This window comes from Globicephala melas, chromosome 14 (assembly GCF_963455315.2).
Source record: "Globicephala melas chromosome 14, mGloMel1.2, whole genome shotgun sequence".
NCBI lineage: Eukaryota > Metazoa > Chordata > Mammalia > Artiodactyla > Delphinidae > Globicephala > Globicephala melas.
In genome coordinates, this window is record NC_083327.1 from 21,225,548 (window position 1) to 21,237,567 (window position 12,020).

The window sequence follows — 12,020 nt, forward strand, 5'->3', positions numbered from 1 at the left end:
TTTGGGCTCCAACAAGGAAGTGCCTGTGACTCACTCTTGGCGCCCAAATGGCACACAGCTGTGTTACTACAGCAAGGCGGCAGATGGATATAAAGTTATTGGCCCCTTACTTGCTTCGTGTAACATATTTTTGTTGGGCATGTGCTCTGTGCTAAACACTGTAGACATTGTCTATTCACGTATCACACCTGGATAATGGATACAGATCAAGGAAGCAAGGGAAATGATTCTCCATTCCAACCAACCCATCCAATAAAGCCCATCCATCTGCCCTTCCCCTCCCACAGAAGACAGAGTTGAGTAGGATATGAATACAAGTAACAGACAGATGATACTTCATCATCAAATAGTACTGGCTTCGGTAAATTCCCTTCCTATATGTGCTTTGAGGTTTTCTCCCTGGACAGATGATTAATGCTGAGTCATCCCATAGCAGTCTTTCTTGTGTCTATACCCTTCAGATCATGAAAACCTTGAGAGTAGGGACCTGTATTATATGGTCTTGAATGTCCTCTGCCTGGCATAGTGCCCGGCACAGGGTATGTACTCAATGCCTGTTTACTAAATGAATGTTGGCAGTAGAGCAGAGCTATCCTAGCAGAATGACTTTTAACTGTGAATAGTTTTCCTTGGCATAAAGTCAGTTGATCATTAGGGAAGTAAACCTGAGTCTTGGTCTCATACAAACATCCAACTGGAAAGAACTGTAACCAGATGTAAAAGTTACATGAAAGGCATCAACAACTGTGTATCCCAGGATCTTTGATCTCAGTATCAAACAGAAATTATATTGATGGCAAGTAGAAGTTACGGGCAAAGATCAGGTATTTACTTTCTATTCTGATCCTTCTTCAGCCTGAGTATGTACTATGAACCTCAATATTTTGCCATATAACAATGATATATAAGGAGATCTTTGTGAGATGCACAACTGTGAATGAATCCTAACTATATGTGTTGATAGACCTTTAAAGACGGTGTATGAAATTATGATTATAATGGACTTTTTCCTTCCCTCAAATGCATGCTATTATGCACTGATTTTTCCCAGATGGGTTTCTGCGTGTGTGTGTCTTCAAAGCAACTTATCAAGAGAAGTTATGTGAAAATTCAACCACTAGATGGAGTGGCTTTTATAAGCCCTCAGGAATCAATTTGTTACTCTGTTCAGTGGACATGGTTCTTGCTTTGGTTGAGCAACTTTTCCTGCTAACAACATTTTATGCGTTTTACAACTGACTTAATTTAAACATAAATAAGAAAATATGTTAAAGAGGGTTATTACTATTGCCTACAAAAACAAAATTTCTAATTGCTTTTCTGAGGCAAAAAGGCATTGAGAAAATTTAATATATTGATAAAACTTAATTGTGAGTATTTGGAATTGTGCCTCAAGAAAGTAATTAAGAATGAGTAAAGGAAAGTAGTTATACTGAAAACAAATGACACGTTTATGCCAAGAGATGCTAAGAGTAGGAATGGAAGGTCTCAGGAGCCCAAAATCAATTCTAATAACAAACTCAACTCATTTCTATTTTATGAAACATTTGGCTTTCCAATTTTCAAATATAAAATCACCAACACAGGTCATAACTCTGTGATGAAAAAGAATGGAAAATTATTTTCTATCATTACAGAAGCTAAAATGGAATATTTCACAAGAGAAGTTAATATTTGTTTAAATACTCATACAAATCAAGGATACACTCGTTTTCTAAATACTTCAATTTCCTTCCTATCATTTTCTCACTGGAGTAATTTTAAACATTTTTATTGTGTGTAAGTTCAGGATTCCATTTAAACATGATTTTAAAAACCTAGGTACTTACATATCACCTACTTTAATTGAAAGTCACTTAATAAAAAAAATTTTCAGTGTGTATGAACAATACAAGATATAAACAGAAAAACATGCTTTCAAGATGTAAATTATAATGTACAAACAGAACTAGAAGAACTTGGTTTCAGTAATGGTGTAAAGTATGCTTTGGAAATGTAGTAACAAATTGGATGCAAGTACAGAGCTTTTATGCCATTGAAACCATGAGGTAGTTCTATTATACTTAAGAGTTTGACCTTGAATCATGGTTTGTGTGCTACAACTATGTGATTTTGAACAGAGTTGAGGAACTAAAAGTATTCAGAAAAAGTGACGTGAAGATAAAGAACTAGGAAATAAGATAGTTGAGCATAGGCTGGACATCCCAGGGTACACCTTAAAGAACAGTCTGAGAAGTCACAAGTGGTTTGGAAGAGCACACAGAGTTAGTTATTTTATAGGTCAGTGGTTCTCAAAGGATGCTCTCCAACCAGAAGCATCAGCATCACCTGGGAACTTGGGAGAAATGCAGTCTCAGGTCCGACCTCAGACCGACAGAATCAGAAACTCTGTTCCTGGGTGGGGGCACATCTGTGTTTTCACAAGGCCTCCAGGAGATTCTAAGACACTCTAAAATTTTAGAACCATTGTTAAAGATGGAAACCTGTGAAAAAGACTAGATGGGGGAGGAAAATAGAACTAGCCTTTAAGAAGAATTGAGGTGAGATAGGAAGAAAGAATATTCTATGAGCGTAGGTTTTTCGATCATTGAAATGGATGGTGAAGGAAGCCTGTTCATGATAAAGTAGTCTCCCACAGAAGATCTTTAAAACCAAGCTTTTTCTATTTGATTGGAGTAGAACACTGTAGTCTAGCCCGAAAATGAGCGTAAGGAGTGAAGAACCTCTCAAGGATTTTCAGTCTACAATCCAGAGCTTCTCTGCACTTTTTCACGTAACTTATTTGCTAGATCTTTTGTCCAGCAAAGAAAAGTGGCTTCAAGACATAACATGCACTTACCCAGTAAGCAGACACAAATTAAAAACTGCATACCATTTTCTCTTAATTCTATTTACAAAGTCTATGTAAAGTTTGATAGGACTGCTAACCATGTCTATCAACACCGTTGTGAAGGAACCCATGACTACTGAGCATAAAAGAACAGGAAAAAAGTAAAAGTAAGTAACACTCCAGCTTATTTCCTTTTTAAGCTGGAAATGTTTCTATTTGTTCTTCTTTTGCCAAAACCATAAAATAACGTATCACGGGAGGTGAACCCAGAAAATGACGAACTAAAATGGAAATTTTGCAGTAGGCCCAAGTAATGCAAATCTACTGCAAATTATCTTACAGAGTTACCCTGGTAATTATGCAATTTGCACTGCTTATAGCTGGCAGGGATCTTTCAAAAATACCTACAAGTTATAAATATATGGAAATGTATCCCAGAGCACTTAAATATATGACTCTGGGCAGACTGTTCCCTCTCTAATTATTTCATCAATAAAAATGGATCACAGATTACTCATAATTAGTTTCCTTAGCCGAGGACTAAAATCATTCAAAGGTTTCCCTTTTGAAAAATTTGTATGAACTTAGATCTAATTTCCAAAAGTAGTTGTACATTTTCCAAAGCCAAGTTCCCACATAGACAAAGATACAGATTCCTTTGGACAATCTTTTGCTTACTTTAGTTATGAGTTAAGTTGTTTAATTTTTTTCTTTTTATTTTATTTTTTCCTTTTTCTCCACATGCATATCGCTTGTTCACCACAACTTGTACAAAAGCTAGAGAAAACATTTACAAATTCTGGTAGCAATGCATTAAAATGAGTTGAAAATATGGTCCATTTAAGAAGTAACACTGGAATAAACCAAAATACACAGATCACAGTGGTATTAAAATAAGCTCTCTTACAAAGAATAAATCAAGTTGATTTATTTTTAAATATAGCGGGGTTAAAAGCAAACAAGAGTGACAAAGGCACACTACCTATGGTTTTGGTTCACTTACTATATTAAAAACATCTTTTGTAGCCACCTGACCAACAGCAATCAATGTTATAAAATTTCCTAGTACAACTGTCCAATGTGAAAGTAGAATTTTTTTTTAAAGCATACTGGAATTTCTCACCAATTTAAATGTAAAACTCCTTTTAACTCAATTTACAGAACTCACATTGACTCCAATTTTCTTCTCTAAATATATGGTCTCAGAACGAATAAAGAAATGATAAAGGAAAGAGGGGAACCCTCCCATTTCAACATAAACTTTGAAAAACATTATTTCCTAATAATATTTTATTTTAATTATATTTAAATATACTACTGACATACACAGTTTGTGAAAGCATTTGCCAGTATATTCAACTCCCACAACAGATTGCTTGGCATGTCTTTGAAAAATGCTTCTGCTTTTCCTTAAAAAGCAATAGCATGGAATTTGCTAGTGGGAATAAAGAAATAGATATCACACTGTCAAATTTTGGAAACTATGCTGCACTCTACCTCCTGAAGTTAAAAAAAAATTTTAATGCTATTCAGAGTTTATAATGGTGGTAAGGAATCATGCCAAAGGTATCAAATTTCTCTTCAACGAATCCAAACTCTAAACAATTAGGAATCCAAATGTGAGTGGAAAAATAAGACATCAGATAATAAAATATTGTACTCCTAGGGAAAAATGATTTGCCATCTGTGTTAGGAGAAAAGGGAACTTAAATCCCTTGTTGCATTCAAAAATGCAAAATTTATTTTAATAAATTTATTCAAAAATACAGACTATAATGCAATAACAGCGCAGGGGGTTAAAGAAAAAAAGAGCTGGCTAAAAAAACACTGATTCCCATCAGACCAGTCTCAACTGGCATGTTCAATAAGAAAAGAAAAGAAAAGAAAGCAAAACTTTTGAAACCCTTCTTAAAGTGCAGGTGTGAACATTTCTCCAGTTGGGGCTAAAACAGAATTCATGGTACTTTGAAACAACTGCTATGACTCTGCCAGGCCTATTTGCTCAGGTTTGGGGTGTAAACAATTCTTTCCTCAAAAACCCATACGAACACAACTCTGAACCTCAGAATTCCATGCTCGCTAAGTTATGAAATTAACCTGTCCAAATGAAACTTTCAGAGGATATCCCAAAGTTATTCACCAATAATCTATATGGAAAGTACTTCAAATATATGGAAAATAGCCATAAAAACTAGATCAAGAATATATTTGTAATCTTAACTGCCCTAGAAAAACTGTTATAATGAAATGTACTTTATTTTCCATAAGGCACTCTGTTCAGTGAAGAAATATGACCCAGGATTTTCAGTAAATATTTTATGTTAATAACTAGAGGTAATCACACTGATTACTTTATGTAATGGCTTTGACCTCTGATTACTGATATGTCATAAACATATCTATTATCCATGCAAGCCTGTTTGAGATAGAAGTTCATCTAACCTCAAACCATTTGAACAGCACCAAGGGAATCACTGGAAAATGACTAAAACAGCCTTCCCCTTTCCCCCTCACAAATTTCCTATAGTTTTAACTTAGTTGTGATAGCATTATAATGTGTTATATCCAACAAATATACCTATACTAACGTGTATCTTGTGACACAGTAATAACCTTGTGTATCTTCTCCCAACTTTCTTCCAAAATTAATAACCAGTCAGCAAGATTGGTGAAAACTGTGTTAAACACATCCATCGGTGTTTATGAGAAAACTATCATCGAATGTGGTTCTGCCCATCCTAGCATCTTTGCAAGCTTTTTAGAACACAGGACACTGGAACAGATTTCCACTATCCTGGAAAATAAGAACAGCCTTGTTTTGATTCAAGCTGGATACTTCCTTTTGCCTTGAGTTTTCCATGTCCTCTGCATAGCTGCCTTGAATCTGGACATTTCCCCAAATTTGTAGTATTTATTTAAAATCTGAATCATATGTTCAAATATATCAAGGCAACATGTCTCAGTTTTTATTTCGGTCTTGATATATGTCTTTGAAAAAGTTTTTCAGACATATTTATAAAAGTGTATTTATATATCCTGGTCATCTTAAATGATGCAGTATATAACTTGACATTTTGTAAACTCTGGATGACTTTATTTCTTTTAGTCCAGAAAATATTTGGGAGAAATCTGAGTTGATCTGTAATATGTTGTAAAGTTAACCTAATCTAATCTAAGAATATACAGATTGGTGAATTAAATGGTTATCAAAACATTAAACAGCAATTCAGTTACAAAGTGTTGAACCCTCCAGTCCCTCAAAAACAGCATTCATGTGGTTATAATATAAGGTTAACATCATCATGAGCACAGGATTAGGAAAGAGCTGGAGATTCAGGGGGGAAAATAGGAAGTTAAAATTTTGCCAACACAAAATACATCCATTGGTTTGGATTGCCTCTTATTCTTTAACTTCTCTACCAACTTTCAGTCAAGAAAAGCAAAATCAGCAGAGCTTTCAGCCCCTCAAGATATAGATATGCAATATATAAACCTGTCCCGGCATAGTTTTTCACAACAATGTTAGGTCCAGGTCGTTTCAGAGTCAGAAGCAGAATTATAAATAATTTAAACCCAAAGGCTGTCTTCACTCTCATTTGTTAGTTCAATTAGAAAATGATGAATACAAAAATAAAAGAGACAGACTTACACTGGTGGAGACAATGGCATCCCTTTAGAATGAAAGAGGAATGAAAGCTCTCATCTGTGTGCTTTATGCAACTGAGCTAACATCATTACCCCAAGAATAACAGTCAGCAAACTAACAGACAGGCTCCATCTTCCTAAGCAAATTCAAGACCCTATAACCAAATCTCGTTTTACTCACATGTGTTGTTAGGTATTTCCAAATTTGATTTATTACTCTTTTTTGCAGCATTCCTGGAGAGCTAATTATGGGAAATAATCCCTCTCCTTATTAGGCCAACTGTTTTCTGGGAAGAAACATTTGGTAAGCCTGGTGAACTATAAACTGCTATTATAAGTTCCATTTCATAACAGTTTATTCTAATACAGCCGAGAATTCCAATTCTAATTCCACATACTAATGTGTAAGACAACCTAGGAGCTTGTCTAAATATCCTGGTGGTTCAGATTAATTCAGTCAAAGCAAAGAAGAATGTCACATGATTGTTTTGAGTGAGTTTTTCAGGCTTTGCCTTAGTAATTAATAAGGTGACACCGCATACTAAATACATATCAACACAATCACTGGGACTGCTTCTTTCTTGAGAAAATAGGTAAACCGATTCAAGGAGTTTTCTTTTGGAAGGGACTGTGATAGGCCACAAATGTAGTGGTTCTTCTGGAGAATTTCATTCCCAGCAGTTTCGTCTTGGTAACATTTAACAATTTCACTATTTTAACATTTTGAAATGCCAAAAAGAACACACTGATCCTGCAGCTAGGCTTATTAGAGAAGAACAATCTCACAAGCGACACAGAGAGGCATGTGGTCCACTGGGAAAAGGGTAACAGAAAAAGAAAACAGTGGATAGATAACAAACAAAGCCAAGCACTACTCCAACGTGAGATCAGATTTTTCACTAGAAGGTGAAACTTCACACACCAAAGTAAATAATATCACCTAGGGCTTGTTTAAGGGACTAGGCATAACATTCTTTTTATATGCACATGTACTGATGCTATCTATTAAAAGTTGGGGGGGGTGTCATGAATATAATTTGCCTTCCTAACAACGAGTATGCAAGCATAGTAATTTTATTTTTGAAAGGTCAAAACTGAGCAGTTGCCCCCTGTGGCATCATGTTACCCCCAGGGAGACTAAGGAACACAATGAGACCTTTCCCCATCAGACACTCTGATACCTACCTCAGCCAGGATTGCTCCTTGCCAGGAGTGGGAGACATCTTTGGAACAAAAAGAGTTCGTTTACAGTAAGTTCTCTTGATAACCTAAACATGGATTTGTTTTTAAAAACCACGTCCAAGCGTCTTGCCCAACAGTGGTAACGGCTATTGTACCTACAGAAACCGCCTGCAGTATGCAACGTTTAAAATTCTGGAGGTGCGTGGATCCTGTTCAAGTATGGATAAGCAGAAAATAATCTGTCTCACTTAAGAAACTATACGTGGCCTTTTATTTTGAGAACACGGCTTTTAACTGAGTTAGAGAGCGGGGGAGGGGCAAGGAGTACCAGGAAAAAAAGGACAGAGAAAAATCAATCAGTATATCTTCTCTTGCAAACTGTCAGTAGGTGGGATTAGAAAAGCAACACCTTAAATCAGATAAAGTCCTATGGGAACCTTAAAGGTTGGTTGCTCTGAGCTTCTCAATATTCTGCAAAATCGATTGATGGCAGTGGTCACCCACTGATAGAGTTTCCCCAGAGAGATTCCATTTCCCCTATTGTTCAAAAGATACTAACTTGGTCTTAAAAATGAGAAGAAGTTATGGGACCCACTGAGATATATTTCAACACCTTTAAAACCAGGAGATCTGTCCTAATTTCTTATTGGATTAAATGCCCGAGGGTGCTAATACATCGAGAAAGCAACAACAAAGGCAAGAACAGCACTTATCTGAAGGGAAATAAAAAACATGGGAGACACAATGATTAAAAGGTGACTAATTTTTTTCTCATCTGTTTAATTAAAAACTAAAATCAGAAACATGCATGTTGCTTCTAAACTTTCAAACGACCAAATGACAGTTTCTCACGTCTGTCATAGCAAAACACATTTTCATTCAGGAGCTGATCCGTTTGTGATTGTGAGCCTTGGCAAGAAATGTCTCTTAAAAACACAACGTCAACTTTTTTCATCTAACAGCTAGTTCTGAATTAAAAGGTTCCATCACTTCAAATTGAGATATCAGCTAAATGCTCGTTCATTTTTCCTCCAAGAAGAGTGTTTCCTGTAGCTATATTTTTATATGCAAAAGTTTATTATTTGATATACATTCCTTTATATGACATTTAATATTTGACTTTAGACAGTTTTCAGGTTTGGTGCAGAGATCGATGTATTTCTCCGGGAAGACTTAGTTGATATGGCTTAGAAGCATCAAGTACCAACTCAAGCGCCCGTTTTTCAAACATGCACAATTACACATTTTCCACAAACAGACGTCAGTGCATACAGAGAGCCAGGTGCACACACATTCAATAACTAGTAAATGGTAGAAACCTCCAGAAGTAGCACAGACCACAGTTAACAGGCTGGGGCTCTACGGCTTAGTAAACACCGATGCACAATTCGCTCACACGGAATAAGAACTCCACGAAGGACACTTGGGGACCACACTGGTCAGCACCCGAGGGGGCGGGAGGCGGAAGAAGTATTTACAAACGCAACTCTGCCAGGTCTTACCCTTCGCATCCCCCGGTCCTCGCGGGAGAAGCTCCCTCGGCACCTCTTGCCCAGCGCAGGGCTGCTTCTCTGCTAGAACGAAACGTCCCCGCCCCCCGCCCCGACTCTACGGAGAGCTCTGCCGGGAGCCGAGGCACCCCGCCCGGGCCAGGGGAAGGCACTGGCGCCGCGGGAGCCGAGCAGAGGCGGAGGCGGAAAAGAAGTGGAGCAGGAAGGGGTGGCCGAGGGAGTCGCGAGAGGGAGGCGGCGCCGGCGCGGGGATGCGGGCGAGGCCGGGTGGGGTGGGTGGAGCGGGGTGTGCCTCCGTCGGTCGGTCAGTAAGTCGGTCGGTCCGCGCAGCCCGCGCGCCGGCGTCCCCTGCCTCGAGCGCCCGCCCGCGACAGAGATCGGGATTGGCGCCCCCTCCGTCCGCGAGCCTCACCCCTTCCCGGGGCTCTTCGCTGGTTCCTCCCGCTCGCCCCGCCGGGCCCACCGTTTTCCGCCAGCCCGGGCGCCCGTCGCCTGGTCGGTTCGTGCGGTCCCTGCCTCTCCCTCCGCTCGCGCTCTGTCTCTGGCTCCCTCTCGCTCCGGTCCCATTTATGAAGCGCGGTCCCATCACGTGTTAATGAGCCTTTGTCCTGCCCTGGCAGCAGCGGCGGCACAGACACCGCCGAGGGAACTGTGCGGGGAGGGACGGGCGCGCGGCGCCCGTGGCTCCAAACTTTGCTGGCGCTGGGGATCCGCCGCGGCGCCGGCCCCGGGGCCAGAGGGGACGAGCCTCTCCGGGCCGCGTCACCTACTTCTCTTCCTCCTCCTCCGCCGCCGCCGCCGCCGCCGCGGTCCCCAGGGCCCCCACCGCCATGACCTGGCTCTCCTCCCGGATACCCTCACACCCTGGCCGAGCCAAGAAGGGGCTCGTGCCTGTGCCGTCCCCGACCTCGGGCCATTAATCACACGCGCCCCGGCAGCGCCAGCACCTTGTGCGGGGGTCACGTCTGGGCCAGCGGGCTGAGCCTGAAGGGAAGGGGGGACCTGGGGAGGGGGGTGCTGAGGCGGCGGCGCACCAGGACCGGGGGTGCGGCCTCCAGCCCCCCCACGCCCCGTTCCAGGCCGCCCCCCGCGGCGGCCGGCCACGAACCGGGCCCGGGGGCAGGCAAAGGCTGGGGACCGCACCGCGCAGCCTCCGATCCGTTTGCTACCTGGCGGCGGCCACGCGGCCACCTGTCCTCCGCCCTCGGGCACCGCCTGGCTTCGCGCCGGGCGCCGCCACCAGCCCCCGCCATCCCCGCCCGGCGTGGACCACTAGGGCGCGCCCCACCCGCCCGGCCCCGGCTGCAAACAGTTGGGCTCCGTAGGCGGCTGGCTCTGCGCCTCCCTGCCCGGCGCGCCCCCTCCCCAGCCGCCCGGGGGACCCGCTCCTTGCACCTTCTAGCTGGAGGAGGACGCCCCCCTCCAGGGCCTGGCGGGGGGCGCGCGGAGCTCGGGGGCAGCCGCCTCAGGCGCCTGGGGATCCTCGGTGCGCCCGGCGGCCGCGGCAGGAATTAGGGGACATGCTCGTTAATTGGTTCCACTATCAGCCGCCGTCTGCCTCCTGTGTGCACGGATCAAACCTTAATTGGTCTTTACATTTATCATGGTGAATTGCGAACCTACAAACAAGCCCCAGCCGTGGCTTCAGCAGAAAAGGCGCTCCTCCTCCCCCCGGGGCCCGGGCAGTGTTGCTGTGGCAGCGACCCTGGTTATTTAGACATCTTTATCTCTCTGGCGTTGGGTCGGGGGAGGACTTCATGGTTTCCACCTGATGGATGGCGCCATGTCAATCCTTCCCCAGGAGCCCCGCTGAAAACTCTTGGTTCAGTTCCCAAACTCTCCTCTCTGTGGCCACTTCGGGGTTCATCTTATGACACCCCGCTGGGCATCTGGCAAATTCTGCCCCAGTCTTCATCCTACACTCGCTCTGGTACCGACCTTCACTCTCCTCTTGCCCGAGCCCAGAGACCAACAGCAATCGACACATATCTGGGCCCCATATTTGGACTACGTGGTGAGAATCCGGAAAAGCCAGCCTCGCAAGGAAGGGAGGAAAATTGGTGCGGAGGAAGCCCAAGGATGGTGAGTCCAGAGTCCTGGAGGAGAGAAGGCTGTTGAGCGCCTTTTGGGAAAATCAGGCCAAATCCTGGAAAGGCACAGAGCGCCAGTGAAGTCTCTGAAAATCCCCCTAGACTGCTTTAGGTTAGAAAAAGTATTTTTCATTTCTCCATCAGAAAAATGACCATTTGCGATAGAGTTCACAGCTGAAATGATCAATTTCTACTAGGTAGGTAGATGGAATAAGTCATAAATAAAGATCTGATGGACCCATCGGTCGATGGAGGTTGGGTAGATGTGGGATTAAACCTGATGCCTCAGGCAGACTCTGCTCCTGCCAGAAGAAGCCAGCTTCAACCCACTGGCACTGCGGACACAGCTCCACCTAGAGATTTACAAGGGGGGTGGGAGGCGCTTCAGCATCTGTTCCTTTTTTTTTTCTTTTTAGGGGTCATGGTTGTTAATTTTACCTTCACCTCACACCCTTGGCAGGAGGAAATATTCGCCAAGTTTTGCCCCCCTTGTGACCTTACAGACTCTAATTTCCCAGGTGACCCGGTGACTTGACAAGAAATAACTTCAAAGTCTGCCACTTCCTGGTAGCATAGGTTCAGATGATCACTGGTATTCAAAAGAGAGGATCTAGGCAGATCTTCTTCTGGCTATGATGAGGTCATCTTTCAGGTGACAGGAAAAGCTAGGCAGCTGGGCTCCTGGAGGGCTTTTAGGCAATAGGATTTCATGTGGGTGCTGCCGTCTTTCCCTGTAGCCTGGCAATCTATGCTCTTGGGCTG

The 12,020-nt window shown here is 42.7% G+C and overlaps 1 protein-coding gene across 2 annotated transcripts in view; it reads right to left on the minus strand.

Moving 5' to 3' along the window:
- The window catches only part of CNR1 (cannabinoid receptor 1), a 28,545-nt gene extending 18,479 nt beyond the window's left edge, over positions 1-10,066 (minus strand). The window contains exon 1 of one of the 2 annotated variants that reach the window (XM_060283630.2): positions 9,581-10,066. The gene's annotated coding sequence lies outside the window, so the exon portion shown is untranslated. Of the gene's footprint in view, positions 1-9,159 lie in introns of both variants that reach the window. The other variant, XM_060283628.2, reaches the window with a different exon arrangement.
- Positions 10,067-12,020: the final 1,954 nt, after the last annotated feature.